The following is a 15,691-nucleotide window of genomic DNA, read 5'->3' as shown; positions in this document are numbered from 1 at the left end:
GTACTAACTTGTAAGGTTAACTTGTCAGTACTTGGTCGCTGAACAGATTTGGTAGGAGTTCCTATTCTTGGTAATTTAACCAAAGTTTGTATTGCAAACTCTTCCGTATCCTGTGTTTCTTCCTTATCTTCTTCTTGTGTCACTATTGTTGGGGTGTACTTGTTGTCTATACTAGTGTACCTGTGGCTTCCCTTGTTGTTGCACTCGGCTCCTGATGAGTTTGCATGGCTATTATTGGTAGTGATGGAGGTAGTAGAAATGGGAATCTAGTAGTTTGAGTGATCTGAGGTGGTTCTTGTGGTGACACCTTGGCTTCTTTGAGTTTATCTACTACCTTTTGAAGCTCATCTACACTAACTAATATGGGACTTGTACACAACTGTGCTTGAAGAGTTGTTTGGTCAAGGATATTAGTGAGATCCTCTGTAGTTATTGGATTGATGTTTTGACTTGAGGTGTCAACAACATCCTTAATCTTTATGATTTTTGTAGGCGTGATAGTAGAGTGAGTAGGACTAGGAGGTGGTAGTTGTGTGTCTTGCACACTTTGTTGCTCATCAATACCTTTGCTTTCCTCCTCTTCAACCTTTTTCTCTACTTTTGTCTTCTCTTCTCTCCTCTTCCTTCTTTCCTTTGGTTTAGCAGCAGCTTCTTCTTTTTATTCCTCTTCAAGGACATCTTCATTTTTCTTATATAAATTCTTCCACAATCTTGTGGTTTTCTGTACAACTTCTTCAAATTTTTTTTGAAGAATGGAGAATGCCGTATGCTTAGGTGTAAACCTAGTGTTATGCCTTTTGGATACTTTAGTTATATGTTCCCTTGTCAAATTAGGTAGTATGCTTGCTAGGGTTGATTCCCTCATCTCCTCCTCCATTTTCAAATAGAAATGCCATCTGTCTTCTACAATTTTAGACAATTTCTTTGCCAATTGTCCATCAAGTTCAACAGGTGTATACTTGAACTATCCCATTAATGCATAGACTGATTCTTCTATTCTGTTTTGTTCCTCTTTAGTGAACTTATTGAAATTAATCTTTTTAATTTCACTTTAGTCTCCATTCCTAATCTTTTCACATAATGTATCAATTGAAGACCTAGGAGGATGACTTACTTTTTCAGACTGATCTTCTTCATCAGTATCAAGTTGAGCCACATATATTTTCCTTTTCCTTGGCTCTTCCTGTGCCTTCTTGATTGTTTTCTTCTTCTTTGTAGCTTTCTCTTTGTCTTTTTTTGTGGAGGCCCTTGTTGTAGCTCTGGTTGTTGGCTTCTTAGGTGTTGGCATGGCAGCTTTCTTTGGTGTAGGCTGGGAAGCAAGAGGTATCATTGCCTTCTTTTTGATAGCTTTGCCTTTGATGGGTGCTTCCTTGACTCCTTCTTCCTCGACACTCTCATCTTTGTCTTCACCTGGGCCTTGTGACAATTCAAGTGGCCCTTGTTCTGGCTCTTCTTCACTAATCTCCTCTGCTTCTCTTGCTACACTTGTTTCTTCAACACCAAATTTCTTCTTTATCTTCTTCACTAGCTTGTCTTTCTTCTTTACTATTGTCATTGTCATGAGTTTCTTAACAAATCTTGATTTGACAGTGTCATACGTTCCAAATGCCTTGGCAGATTTTTCCATATCCTCTACAAGTAATGATGTGATGGATGCAAAAGCTTGATCAACATCAAGCTCATATCCCAATGGTCTAAGCCATCTTGCTCTTGGAAGGACTACTTGGATATAAGTATAGTCAATATCAACAAGAAAGAATATATCATTTACATGCTTTTCTACCAGTGAAATTGGTATCCTCATTCTTTTCTTCATTGCATTCTTGAAATCATTAAAATAGATAGACATTTGATCGACAATTTTTTTGTTCTGACTCTAGTTGACTTTGCCAAATGAAGGGAATTCCTTCATCACATAGAATAACATACAAACTAGCACTAACCCAAATTTACATTGTGCTCCCTTAGACCTTCTAATAGCTCCAAGATTTTCATTAATCTGTTGCAACATGAGCTCTGCAAGGTCATAGGTGTGGTCTTTCTTTACAAGCTTATATGCCACATCCACTGCTATGCAGGGTACACTATTCAACCTGCTGGATTGATAAAACTTATGTGATATGATCCTTATAAAAAAGTCTAGAAGGGGATTAGTTATGGTGTCTATGGTCATGCCTCTATTGTTCCACTTTGCTCCTATATTTTTCTCAATTGTTTCCTTTTTGTCACTTCTCAGTGTCTTGGGATGATCTAGGGTTGGAAATCCTGTAACCCTATGAACCATTTTCTTGGTTATTTTAACTGGTCCTTGCTCTAACCAGAATGATCCATCATGAATTCTGCTAAGTATTATGTGTATCCACTCAATTTTGAATATGACTGGAAAAATTAGGGATTTGGTTAAACCCTTCTTCTCTATGATTGAAAATTCATCCTTCAATATTCCATTATCACAGAGTTTGTCAAAGGCATTAAAGATTTCCAAGTCACCTATGGCTCCTATTTTGCAGTTATAACACTTTCGCACATCCTGAACCATAACAACTTTTTTAGTGATGGCGGATAGGGCACTAGCAAGATCATTTTTATATGAAACTTTTGGGATGGGCCTAAACTCGAGTTGTTTAACCTTGTTACTAACAAGTTGAATCTCATGGCTCTCTTTCTCTTTGGGTCATCTTTGAACTAGATGCCATTATTAACCGAACTAGGGTTTGACATTTAAAGCAAACTTCATAAACTGTAAAACTCGGCACCTAAGGGAAATACCTGGTTAAACACTTAAATCGCTTGGGTAGATGCTGAATCACTACAAATTTCTGGTTGAATACTCAAAAATCACTCAGTCGTGCTCCTAGTAATTTCTCTTTGTTTGAATGACTCAAAATGAATTGACTTTTACTTTTAAGTGGCTCAAAAACCTTGCATTTAATGCATTCTTGTACCTTCACCTGTCACTTGGCTTCCAAAGGTTTTTCAACTCAGCATCCACTTGGCAGCTATTTTCACTAGGCATCTACTAACTTTGTTAATAACTCGGCTACCACTACAATTTTACTTGGCTTCCACTAAACTTCTTGACTTAGCATCCAAAGTAGTTTCACTCGACATCCAAAGACAGCTCGGCATCATCATTCAAGTTTTGTCTTAGCATCTTGTCTCATGCAAATTTATACTTTGCAGTGCTTCATCATGGTTTAGGGCTGATGTATGATACTTCCTTATATGTATCAACCCCATAGGCTCATCTTGTGATTAGTTGGATGAGAAATGATCACTTGACCTCATGGGTGAAGTTATCCTTCCATTGGATGTACTTGATCCATCCTTTTTCTACCATGTCTTCTTCATGTCTGTTCTGGTGTCTTCCTCATCAACTTTTTCTTTGCCCTTATTTTCTTCAATCTTAGGTACCTTGGCCTTTGTTGGACAATTCTTACTAACATGTCCAGTTTTCAAGCAACTAAAGCAAGTAGTTTGGTTCAACCATCTTTTATAGTTCCCCTTGAAATGTGTTCTTATGCAGTTTTGGGATATATGTAAATACTCTTGACAATAGTAACATCTTTGCCTTGTATTGTAGTCCCAATTGTAATGGTGTACATAGTTGTCCCTTCTTACATGCTGATTTTGTGTCCACATAGGCTTTGATATGCATTCAAAGGCTCTATGTTCATACTTTTTGCAATTGTAGCAATGTCCATCAAATCTTTGTGTCGTTGTGACTTTAGACCTACAGTTTTGTGTCATGTGTCTTTGCTTATTATAATTGTGACAGTCACCCTTGCTTTTGGGTGTGTTTGGCTCATCAATCCTTCTACTCCTGCAAACATTAGCAGTATGCCCCTTTTTATTATATTAATGACAAGTGGGTTTAGAATCCTTACCTTTGTCACTTCTTTGCTTAGCACTCTTTGATGATTCCCCAACTTCAGTGCTAGATTATCCAAGTCCTGATGTATCATGGGCTAACCTTGGGGATTTTAGCAACTGTTCAAAGTACTTGATAGCTTCACTTGACTTGTTGGGATTCTCTACTATTTCTTTTTCTCTATTCAATTCATTCTGCAGTTTTTCATTCTGCATCTTTAAAGTAGAGATCTCAATATCTTTCATATTGAGTTCATGATGAAGGTTCATCATTTGGGCAAGTGTATCCATTTGCATGTTTGAGATCCTTGTTAATTCAATACATTTTTCTTCAAGTCTATTTGCAAGATTTCTTTTGTCATCTTCCATCATGATTCTATCCTCAACTGCTCTTTTCTTTTGTTAAGTGATTTCACATAGCGTCATGGCCTATGATTCATGCTCCATCTTAAGAGTTCTTATCTCTTCTTTTTGAACTCTATTTCTCTCCATCAATTATGCTATTGTTGCATCAAATTATTTGGAATCTCCTTTGGAAAATACTTGTGTGGTGTCAATATCCTTGTAGTGAATATCATTTTCGGCTATAGCTATTTCCTTCCTTCTTTTTAAGGATTTTCTTAATTCCTCTCTAGCTTCCTCTACCTTGTGTAGAGTGAGATCCACATCTATCACCTAGTTCTCAATGATCTTCCCAAGTTTGAAGGCTTCCATCTTTAGATCTTTTCCTCCAAGCTGTTAGGCTTCTTCTTGAGAGAACTCTGCTTTGATAGCAATCGTTGGAATGTCTTAATGGGAAGAATGCTTTTGAGAGGTGGGGGTGAACTAGAAGTACTAGCCTTTTATTTATCTTTTAAACCCTTAATAACATATAGCTAAAATTATCATGCATGCATATAAACATTAAACAATCGTGAGAAACAAACATGCATCACCACATAACACTTGAGATTTTGGTGACCCAAAAACCCTCTAGGAATAAGAAGGTAAAACTGGGGTGAGGATGATACCCACAAAATTACTGCAGCAATTGATTCCAACCACTTTTGATCCTATCAATGAGTCATGCATAACCGTTTTATATCTTGGCTTGTGATTGCACAAACTTTTATGTTGATCCTGCATTTCTTGACTCATGAAGTAATACTGATGCTCGGCACCATCTATTCTGGATTGCTTGGAATCTACTATAGTTTCTGCGTTACTCAGCACCTGTTAGTTTTTTGCATTACTTAGCACCTATTGGATTCTGAGTTACTCGACACATGTTGAATTCTATATAGCTCAGCCTATACTATAATAAGTTGTGCTCAACAGCAACTGTAGTTTGCTCGGCACATAAAGAAATTCTACTCGGCATGTATAGTCAAAATGGTTAAGTGCGTTGACACTCATTTGTCAATCTTACTTATCTGATCAACAATAACATTTTAATTTTCTAAAACAAAATAATCTCTAAACATATTAGAACTATTTTATATAATTTTATTCATCCCTTTCTCAAATTAATGTCAAGTTACTTTAGTGTGATTTATTGTTTTCATCCCTACTTAAAAATTACATTTGATCTCAATTCTGATATTAAATTTATCTAATCATATAATCCAAATAATATTTTGAAATATCAATAATTATAAAATCCCTAAACAAAATATTTATAGAATAGAATAGAATATGTTTAAACTTAAAATTATTATAGAATAGAATATCCTTAAATAGAATATGGAGAAAATCATATGATTAACTTCAAATTAAAATTTAAAATTTAAAATAATAATAATAAACTTTCCTACTCTAACTGTCTATAAATTTCTCTGATAATATTCTTGCTTTTAACTAGCCATTGTTGAATCTCGAGAGGGTCTCTCAAACAAAATATGGCAGAATTTTGAAATATCTAAGACTCAAATTTGGAGTATCTAATCTTAATGGTAACAAAATTTGGAATATCTAACATAATGGTGGAGCTGAAAAATCAAGCAAAAAATTAGGGTAAGATATATTTAAATCTTTGTAGAAAATCGCACATTGTTTCTCCTTCTGATTTCTGATTTGTTTCTCTGGTTTGAAAACTTTGTTTTTGTTTTTCTTAGTATTTTTCCAAAACAAAGCACACACTGCTACAAAAGGCCATCCTTAATAAGATGTGCTCCCATTTTGAGAGTCTTCCAAATAAAAGAGTCTTTCCCAGCTAGAGCTAGTCTTGGGATATCTTGATAGTCCATTGTAGGAAAGTACTTTTAGGAAATAATCTTGGTTCAATCCCTATCCTAATTATTGCACCACCTCCAATATAACTTGGCAACTAGAGCCTTCACAATAATAGCCATGCACCTGAGACCCAGACCCCCAAAAAACTTTGGAAAACAAACAAATTCCCAATTGACTAAACTCCACTTCAAAGAGAGAAGGTTACCTAACCAAAGAAATTATTGAGACAAAGCATCAAATTCCTTTATAACTCCAACAAGGGGAATTTTCACAAAACACCTATAGATAAGAAGAGTGTGCATCACTATCCTAAGGAGAATAACTCTCCTAGTAGAAGAGAGCCACCAATAAGTCAAATGGCTAACCCTACTCTAGAATTTATCCAAAAGAACAAGCCAATAATCCTTTCGTTGAGCTCCCAAAGCCAAGGGGACTCCAAGATACATCAAAGGTAGAGAGTCAATTTAAAATATGAGAATCCTAGCAATTCAATTCTGGAAGGTTGCAGAGTATTAAAGAAATAAATGGAGGACTTATCTTCATTGATTTTCTGCCCAAAAGCTTTCAGACAGGTGTCTAAAACCCTTCTAAAATTTCTTTCCTCATTGATTACAGCCAAGCACATTAGTCCAGTGTCATCCATGAAATGGAGATGAGAATACAATGGGAGATTAAATTATTCCATTTCCACCCATGTATGGGCCCTTGTTCAACTTGAAATTGAATAAATCTACCTAGGCCCTCTACCATAATGATAAAGAGATAAGGAGATAGAGAGTCCCCTTGCCAAAGTCCTTGAGAAGAAGAAAATAGATTAGTATGTTCTCCATTAATAAGAACAAAAAAGGAAGGAGAAGTTACAAAAGTGAGAGTCCAATCAACCTATTCCAAATCAAAACAAAAAGCCAGAAGCATTCTACTCAAGAAATCCCAGCTTACCTAGTCATATGCTTTTGCCAAATCCACCTTCATAAACATGGCCTTTTACTGGGAAGTGGCCATAGAGTGGATAGCCTCTAATGCAATTTCAACACCATCAAGAATCTATCTATTGCCAACAAAGCCTCCTTGCTCCTCAGAGATCAAAGTACCTAAAAGAGGCTTGAGCCTTTCAACAATTAACTTGGTGATAATTTTGTAAATAAAATTACATAAAGGAATAGGCTTGAATTAATCCAAAATTTTGGACCCATCAATCTTGGGTATGAGAGCCAAGAAGGTAGAATTTAGAGACTTGAGCATTTTTTTTTTTCTATGGGATTCATGGACCTCTTCTAAAAGTTAAAATTTAATAATCTCCTAGAATTCTTGGAAAAATTCAATGGGAAAACCATTTGGGCCAAGGGCCTTACCTTTCTCCATAACAAACACCACTTTCTACATCTCACCCAACAAAATAGGTCATAAGGGATTCATATTTATTTCACTATAAAATAGGTGGGTATGCAATCTAAAATGGTCCTTGCCTCCAATATTGGAATGGGCTACTTCCTAGAGAAAATATTGGAGAAGTATTTGATGACCCCTATAGAAATATCCTCCTTGGAAGATAGTTGTGCTCAAGTATTTGATGACCTCTATAGAAATATTCCCAAAACAATGTTTGTTTCATCGTTTAAGCCTAAATTTCACATGATGAAGCCCCTTCTCAAAAGTGAACATGGAAGTATCATGAGAAGGCCTACCTTCATGCCACCACACTATCATAAGATCCCACAAAGAGTGATCTCTTAACAACATCACCTAAAATTTGAAGGAGGGATTTTTAGTGGCCTTGAAGGGAGAACAAAAAACTTAAGAGTTTTTTTGGTTCATGTAATTGTAGAAATCGAGATTCCAGCAAATCTCAAACTCATCAAATCAAAGTTTTGCAAATCTTCATTCCTATTTTTGGGATTGTAATAGTATTTTTTTGTTTCACTCAGAATATGAGTGGAAAGATATATTTTTATGCATAAGCTTGGAATTGAAGGAAGACTCCAAAAAATAGTCCAATATAAATTTTTTACACTCCTCAAAAAGCATAACCAGGTTTTGATTTTCAATTCCTAGTTGCTAGTGGGAAGTTTGATAAATTTTTAGTTTTGAGACAAAATTAGAAGTCTGGTAATCTAATTCCATTTTTTCCAAATTTTAAATAAACACAAAAAATTTCAAATTTAGATAAAGAAAAAGCCAAATCCCATTATCTTATACAAACCAAATGAACATTAATAGGCCAATGATTAGAGCTTCTCCAATTATGAGTTTCTGATCTGGCAAACTACCTGACATCCATCCAATAGCAAGAAACTAAGAACCTATCCAATCTTTTAGAAATACCCTCAAACCTTCTCCTTCTATTATTCCAAGTGAAAGTACCATTTCTAAGTTTAACATCAATGAGATTCAAGATACTGATGTTATCTCTTAGTATATTTGACGAAGGGTCCAATCGAGCTACCCCACCTCTTTTTCCATCTAAACTAATTATAGCATTAAAATATTTAGCCACAATCCAAGGGAGGAAATAATCTAAGGAATGAACAAAGGTGATGTGAGACCACATGAGAGATTTACCCACTTTAGGAGCATACAATTAGAAAACATGCACCTTTCTCTAGTCTCAAAGTGGGAAAAATCAAAGAAATAGAAGACCTCCTCAAAATCCACCATAAAGGTGATAGCTTCATTGGATTCCAAAGAAAGGCAATTCCCCTAGAGCTACCTTGAGTACCCACTCCCTACCATAAACCATGGGGCCATAACTTTGAAGTGTAGCTAGCGAAACCATCAATTGTAAGCTTGGTTTCCTCAATGAAAACAATATTTGGAGATTGAGACTCAATTAATCTATGAACAACCTTTTTTTTAGGGATTTTTTTCAACCCCCTCACATTCCAAGAGAGAATAATCATCTAGGGGGTTGAGAGAAGTGGGAATCAATGGGCTTCACAAACCTTGACTTCAACTAATGACTCAACTAATGTGCTCCTTTTAGAAACCATATATATCACGTACCTACATACAACTATTTAATTTTGATACCTTATCCCAATTAGCAAGCAATAAACATTGTTTTGAATAATATTTTATCGCTCCAGTGACTTAATGGTACTTGAATATTTGTAGGATTTTAATGAGTGAAGTTTGACATCTAAAATCATTTTACACTTAACAAGTCACTTATGAGGCACAACTTTCACACCAAATCAAAGGGTATCTAAATTCACTTTTTTACACACCACTATAAATAGATAAAATACATGTATATAAACTTGAAAATCTCTTGCATATGTCATAATAATAATAAAACTTGGATAACACACACATTCTCACTAAATCAGCGTGTTGAGAAACTATCTATTTGGATGGTATTCATTTGTAATGCCCCACCAAGGGATCCAAATAATTTCACTATGTTTTCCAAATAATTTTTTTTTTTAAACATGAAAGTAAAACCATTCATAACATTTGCATAGTAATAGAAGCAATAGCAACATCCAATTGAAAGTAAACATAACACAACATAACAGATTACATTCCTTAAAGATCCCTTAACGTTGAATTACATCTAACATAACTAATCATCTAACATCACATCCTTATGAAATAACAATGATACATCCAATGTTCTTAAACAATATACAAGTATCCTTTTAGTCATTTACATTATAATTTGGCTCAATCATCCACTGTACATGTTACAAGGTATGAAAGGCTTGAAAGAATAAACATCCATGTAAATAAAGTACATCATCATCCATTATTAATCCATGATGCAATTAAAGTAAATGAAACCATAAACAATACATGATACATCATCATTATAAAGATATAGACATCCATCATAAAAGATAACCATATGTCACAAACATAATTAACTAAGTGCACGGTTCCTCCCAATTGTAAATAGCATCATTAGACCATCGTGGATCCTAGCCATCCCTCCGCGCATAACATTCCAAAGCACCGAAGAGATCATCAGTATTATCATAGTAGGAATGTCACTCCTAAAACATCCTACTAACATGAAAATTAAAGCATAAGATATCATCATCTAACATATACAAATCATCAATATAAGAAACATACTAGTAAATACATCCATCATAAGGTATATCATCTATCATAATGATGAAGATAAATACCAACCAAGAATGCTTCAGCCACGATGTCTCGGACGGATCTCAAATGATAAGAGTGGAAAATACACTACCACCCAATCGTGTGGAACCTAAATAGTCCACTCCCACCATGCTGAGAAGATAATCTCAAGTCCCAAATAGGCTATCAAAACCACATAGCATAAATCTCTATACATCCAAGAATCCTAAAAGTATACTAACTCAAAGGTTCCATCACACAAAAATGACATCTACTTCCCAGAGGCACAACAATGACATGTAGGAAACCTACTATGCAAGCAGAAAAGTGTCATCGCATTTATCATGTACAAGTTACCCTGGCAGTTAGCTAAACTCCATGGGTCCATACTGATCTCATGCGGCCACTAGTATTCTCTCATATTGATGAGGCATACTATAGAATGCAAGGTCGCAACCATGCGTTCTCACTACTCCCATCCTAGCGCTACTGTACAAGCACTCAAGGCATGAGTGAGAACCAAAGCAATTATCTTTTTAAGTTCATTTAATCCCCATTTAGTGTGTAAATGTTATCACTTATTAACCAAACTTACAATGAGTTACCTTGGCAGCCACTTAGGGCCCCGACCCCCATTGCAAGCCACTTCCCGACACTACAAGTAGATTACCTACCCAAAGCTCATGGAATCATAAATCACCACAGTCTTGTACAAGTGACTGTAAAAATACCAAAAGATAATCCATAAAAAGAATCATCAAATATCCATGATAAAAACATCAAATATCCACAATAAGAATCATCAAATCTCCAAGATAAGAATCATCAAATCTCCATGAGCATCTAGAAAAAAATCCATAGAAAATCATGACCACAACAATTTTCTATTGGCAACTGAAGGCATCACTGATAATCATAAATATCCATTGGTTCTCAATAACCAAAATATCTCAAAATAAATCACATTATCCATTGGTTCTCAACAAGCAACCAAGAATATCTCAAAATCATACTGATCGAAGACTCCAAAATGGTTGAGTCAAACATGTCACATCATGACATCATCAAGAAATAAATCAACACTTTAGTCCCATCATGGCGATTACAAAGTAATCCAAGCATAACTAATCGATGACCCAAAATGATTAGCTCAAGTGTCTCATACACATACATCTCAGCTTCACACATGAAGACTGATGAACAATAACAATCAGTAAATACAAACATTTCATAGAGCATACGATCACATTACCATGTTTGGGCTTATAAAGATCAAGACCAAATAAAATCATCATGCCATCACATCTCATAACCCCCGAGCCTCTGATAACAACCTAGGACTGGTCAACACTAGTCAACCCAAATCCCAAAACAAGAAGCATAGAGAATACACGATGCAAACACATGTTTTGGTTTACTAATATCACATAGATGAGTTAAATGTAGAGGTTTCCAGTTTTTGTTTCAAGTATATTTCAAGTGTCTAAGTTTAATCATTTGACCTACAAGTCAACCCATTTGTTCTTCGATAGCATTATCCTTCCATTATTAATAAATACATTCTAAGAATAACTTAAGGATAAATATTCACTAAACTAATCATCATTGACCTTTAATTAAATTGTCCTCTATATTTAACCATGATCCATATTCTAATTGATTAACCTTTCAACTTTTCTAGAATCATTATTCGTTATATTATAAGAGGACCAATTATCATTCTTCGAATAAGAGATCATAACTTTATTAGAATGATCAATTAACATCAGTTCACAATCCTTGACCTTTTATCATTCTAATAATTCTCAATTATATATTACTAAGTCTTCACCATTAAACATCTAAAGTTGTTATTCAAGTCATCGGAATAAGACCTATCGACTTTGATATCAGTATTTCTACAATCTCATTAAAAGAATTATATCAATTAAATATTTATTACATAACTTAATTATTAATTAAATCCAATTAACTCTAGTTAATTGATTTAATTAATAATTTCACAACCAAACTATCAACCCAATGAATATTAGTTGACTAATAACTAAAAGTCAACCATACACAAATATTCATGTTCATAGTTCAATAATAATAACTTGCTAATATTTAATGATAAGCTATTTTGGGAATCTTATTAATAGATCACATTCATCATTCTTTCAATGAATACTAATATTCCCTTGATAAAATAATTAAAACTCTATTATCAATTAAATCTAATTAATTCTACGATTAAATTAACTAGTAGCTATGTCAATAACTACATGATTATTAGCTGATAATAGTTTCATTCATTAAGAGTCAACTATGTATCTTTCCATCAATGTTCAAATTATTACTTTACTAATTAAAAATTATAATAAATCCCCAATATTAATATCTCAACTAAATACCTCCTATGTTGGTTGATAAATAGATTAATTATACTTCTTCTACTATTAACTAATCTTAATTAAATTAGATTAGTTAATAAATCATATAAAACTAATGCATAAAAATAAGATTCTACTAAGGGAAGATTGCAATAATATCTTTAATTCATTCCATGCTTTGATATATTATTTTTGTGAAGTTTAAGCATAAAGAACTCTTGGTTATGGGAAATGGAGAAATATCTGTCCTTGAATAAAACAGTCTCAGTACGATGGCCATATCTCCCTAATGAACTGTTGGATCGGGCTGAAATTGAAATATGTTAGACAGGGCCAAGTTGTGCCAATTCTGATTGGAGCAAACGAATAAATTTAATCACGATAAAAAGTTATGAATGGCTGAGTTTGGGTCTATCCAAGGGATAGTGACAGGGCAGTTTGTGATGAATTAAGAATTTCTCCTAAAAGGTAATTGTTCTCTAAATTTACCCATTCATCCATCTAATAGGTTTGACTATAGATTTAGAAACCCTTTTCGAATCTATTTATCAATTTGATTCTAATTCAAACCCAAACCCGATTTAGATCTAATTTCTCTTTAAATGGATCTAGGATTTTCTAATATTTTCTTCTCAACCAAATAAAATATCTAGATTCCAATTTCAAATTATAGATTCAATCATAGAGAAGATTCAGACACATATAACAGACATGATGAAGACAGGAAGAGAAATAGTGCAAGGAGAATATGCGAATATCACGAGTGCACCTGGACACTGATGCTAATCTGCCATGCCTCAGAAGTCCATAGAAAATCCCTTCCTTCTCCATCATTCGCGATTCCTCCAAGATCCAAGCCAACCAAATCCTCCAATGAGCTTCTCAAATGCATATAAGCTTTGAAGCTTTCATTTTAGCTTGAGGCTTGTAGCTTCCATTAAGCTTGTAGCTTGTCCAAAGACACTAGGAGAGCCTCTATTTAAAGGCCTCTAAGATGCATCTAGAGTGTCTCTAGAAACAACTACAAGATAAGCATGACAACCAAGCATGGGTCTTCTCCAACCTTCTAGATAAGTCTTAAGGTTGTAGACACCATGTGCTCAAATAAAATGCTAATTTCTAAGTGTAGACAACTTGTGCATTCTTAGAGTACAAACCCCTGTGTTGTCTACATGACAACTCCTGAAAATTTGCCAACTCGTATGTGAGCAAATATTAATATAATATTTAATTTACTCTTTCCAATTTAATTAATTTATTTATTAAATCTCATGCACTAACTTTAATAATTCCACTTTTCAATCTTAATATATTTATATTTTAATCACATGAAATCTAGAATCTTTTAATAATTTTAATATATTTTCCACTTTTAAATTTCATTTTCAAAACTTAATTGCTAAAATATTTATTAGCTTTAATAATAATATTATTTAGTCATTTATTTAAAAATGAACTCCAATATATTATTATTAAAATAAATATAGTCACATTCCAAATTTAAACTTTTAACTTTTATTTTCAAATTTAATTATTTTATTTAATTAATTTTCTAATTAATTAAATAAAATAAATATTAAAATATCATATTAATTTTCCATTAAATTAAATCATTAATTAAATCTTTTAATTAGGCTTAATTAATAGAAAATACATCAAAGACTCATAAGGTAAAAATATGAAAACCCATCATAGCCAAAATACATACAAAATCAAACCAAGGGTTAATATCACGAATTACGTCATTTGATGCATTCAGAGGGTACTCAACTCAGATACTTGTCCTAATTTTCCAATTAGGACAAATGGCTTAAAGGGTTGAGATTTGGACTTGAGAATTTATCTCCCCTCTCTTATCATTGAGATAATGTGATAAGGTACGCTCATCCTAGCAATTCAGGGAAGTCGATACCCGGTACCTGCAACCTGCATAAAAACCATGCATGTACAAACACAATATATACTAAACTAAACAAGCAATGGCAGGAAGTGGTGCATCATGTAGATCCCAACTAGCAGGTGACTACGACTCCCTTCCTTAACCACATCAGACACGCCATACAAAAGGAAACATGCAAAGCAAACACGCACACCATACACATGCGAGTATGGGGTAAGTATCCATAAGAAAACACATATGATAATAAATCATCTTACTAATCATCATTAATAACTGCAAACACTGAAAATAATCATCATGCATACATGAAATGCAAAATCTAACTAATCTCATCACATAATAAATTGAATCCATAGCACAATATCTGATAATCTCAAAAGAATGTTGCTAACCAACAACATAAAACTAGCTCTAAAAGAGTTTAGCAATGATAAAAAAATGCGAACCAAGGGCAGGCACTACATCATTCATACCAAAAAAGGGCTCCAATGTAAACTACTACTCATGGTTGAATGCAACACATACCCTCACCATGATCTACTTAGAAAATATAAAACTTGCTTATCAATCTAACATGCCTCAATCATGAGTCAAACAACTTGTATTGACTCTAAAAATTTCATTTGTTGAAAAAGATTACTATTAATGGTGAATTTCAAGGTGAAAATTCCACATATACACTTGGATGCCATAAACTAACAATATATACATTTATATACACATTAGGACATTTTGGAAATGTGAGGCTTTGATGAGTATGAAAATTGAGAACCCAAATGCAAGTAGAAGAAGAAAAATAAGCTAACATTTTCATTTCCTAAAAATGACATAGAAAAGTATAACAAGGCCTAAAATATCATTTCCTAAAAAAGAAATTAACATTGTGTTCCACTCTATATGATTGTGGAACATGGAATCTAAATACTTTACCTTGATGCATCCACAAAAGGAGTTCGACTAGGTTGATAATATTTTGAAGAGTAAATTACATGGTGGGATGGTAGTTATAATGTGTCAAAATGCTTTATCACTTGTCGTAGATGGCATTTCATTGATTCCAAATAATGACCAATATGATACACAATACACTTTCTTATTATCTTCATGTAGGTTTCACATATTCACCTAGCTCAATTCAACATTGTTGATACATAGCCTAAGCTCTAAATTTCTTATTCTATTAGGGAATGTAGAAGTATCATCTGTGGAAATTTTTATAGGTCATCATGGATAACAACTATTGATTGTACCC

The sequence above is a fragment of the Cupressus sempervirens genome, chromosome 9 (genome assembly GCF_028749045.1).
Source record: "Cupressus sempervirens isolate cs-2001-9-10 chromosome 9, ASM2874904v1, whole genome shotgun sequence".
In the NCBI taxonomy this organism is placed as follows: domain Eukaryota; kingdom Viridiplantae; phylum Streptophyta; class Pinopsida; order Cupressales; family Cupressaceae; genus Cupressus; species Cupressus sempervirens.
This window is presented reverse-complemented; position numbering follows the sequence as displayed.